The following is a 2,105-nucleotide window of genomic DNA, read 5'->3' as shown; positions in this document are numbered from 1 at the left end:
CTGCTTGTCATTAAATCCATCTATAGGATGTGAATTTTTTGAGCATTGATGAACTGCTGCGAAATTCAGCGTTAGTCTATGGATCTTGAATTTAGAATGTGCTGGGTACTTTTTCTTTGGGACAAGGCAGCTACTTTGTTCGGTTCTGTTCTGGCTGTTTTAGGCCTTTGTTGTTAGATCATGTATGGTCTTTGTTTTGACCATTTGTAGTTTTCCAAAGATTCAGGGTTAAAACTAAGAAAGGTGGTACAAGTATGCACATTTTTTTGTCTTGTCTAATCGTACAAGTATGGGTAACTAAGGTCGTGGATCCCGCGTTAGGGGGAAGTTTCGACCAAAGTTGTTTCTTTGGATAACGTAAACAAGTAGGGAACGTGTGGCGCGTCAACCTTGGTTCTCTAGAAGCTCTTCCCCCGCACCTCTACAAACACAAAAATACAGCCACCCTTCTAGATTCACAACAAATATCCTATTAATTATTAAATTAATTAAACCCCATCATTGGTTTTTCATTTTGCTTATATTCACCCCCTTCTGATTGCCTCTTCACCAATTTATATTTTCCAAAATACCTCACTCTAAACACAGGGAAAGATGAATAAGTTCCTGGCTTTCCTGCTCATGTTGCTTGTAATCTCAACATCCCAGGCCGCAAGGCCACTTTCCGCTCTATCTGTTCAACAAAGTAACAATCTGTTCTCTCATCCTCACGAGCCTTATACTTATTGCTGATGGTATTTCTTTTTCAGTCCACTAATGGGTTTATCTTTATGTAATTTGTAGGATATTCCAAGATTTTTGCCACTCTTGGAGTTGTTTGCAAATGTTGCGATGGAAGTGGAGGTGAATGCTCCAGTACTTGGACCCAACCCTGCTCTCAGCCTCACCTCAAGTGCCTACCTTGGAAACTACATTAGGATTTTTGCCCCAACATAACTTTTTTCTCTTTTTTCTAATCTTTTTTGTTCTATGTATATATATATATATATATATATATATCTACACTAATGGAGTTATTGAAACTTAAGGGTTGATTTGATTTATTCTTTAAGCTTACAACATTGATAAATGTGTTCTTGAACCCAAAATCTTCACGTACACTACGATATTGACAAGGTTTGTACTCGAAAGTCCTTTGAGTTGAGGCTTGAGCAACTGAGTTGCTAAACCAATTACAATTCCAATATTTAATGCATGTAATCTTATGCTTTTATTTTTTAATATAAAAATAAACAATTACAATATTTAATACAAATTTTACATGTTGTTTTTGTAACACACGTAACTTCATGTTTTTCTTTTGTAATATAAAATTATATACCTATTTTAGTTATTTTACATAAAATATTAAATTTTAAATATAAAATTTTAAGGTCAATATTTGGAACACTAATAAGTAATCTTAAAAATTATCGATATCTGATTTTTTAAATATTTTATTATACCCTAAAGACATTTATCAACTATTTAATCCTATTTGTGAAATATAAAACTACACTCATAGTATAGCAAATATTCTTGCAAACTTTAATCCCTATAAGATCTTTACATCTGCAATTTTTTTTTAAAAATTATCTTTTATTTCACTATGAGAAACTTATATATTATTTATAATATTAAAATTTAATATTTTTACACTAAAAATTTTTACCTGTATCAAGACAATCTTTGAAAAAAGAAATTGAAATTGGACTACGGTTCAACTCCAACCCTTTACAATATTTCTAGCTTTACCCCTAGATACCGATGCAATATTTTAATGAAAGAGTGATGAAGAAGTCGTGCATGGAGGATCTACTTCTCATTCTAGATTTTGGCCTTTTCCCTATACCAGAAGGATATATTTAAAACAGAAGACTTTTGTGTAGGTCATTGACTCTGTCAATAAAAATGTCTTTTTTGAAAAATAACTTACCTTTGAAAATTTTAAATTAATTAAAATTAATATTTTCAATTAACCTTATATATATTTATAATAATCCAATAGAATTTTGTATAAAAATTGTGAAAATGAGAAGTAAATAAAAGATATTTATCATTTAATGAAAAATATTTTCAATTAATTAATTTTATTTATTTTATTTTAATATTATATTATCTTATAA

The 2,105-nt window shown here is 30.1% G+C and overlaps 1 long non-coding RNA gene across 1 annotated transcript; it reads left to right on the top strand.

The window, feature by feature from the left end:
• The first annotated feature begins 398 nt into the window (after positions 1–398).
• LOC128291863 (uncharacterized) lies at positions 399–1,027 on the top strand. The gene is made up of 2 exons (XR_008281808.1): positions 399–685; positions 784–1,027. It is a non-coding gene; the product is annotated as an uncharacterized LOC128291863 (long non-coding RNA).
• Positions 1,028–2,105: the final 1,078 nt, after the last annotated feature.

This window comes from Gossypium arboreum, chromosome 4 (genome assembly GCF_025698485.1).
Source record: "Gossypium arboreum isolate Shixiya-1 chromosome 4, ASM2569848v2, whole genome shotgun sequence".
Classification (NCBI taxonomy): Eukaryota; Viridiplantae; Streptophyta; class Magnoliopsida; order Malvales; family Malvaceae; genus Gossypium; species Gossypium arboreum.
Note: the sequence above shows the minus strand (reverse complement) of the source record. Positions and strands in the feature narration are given on the sequence as shown.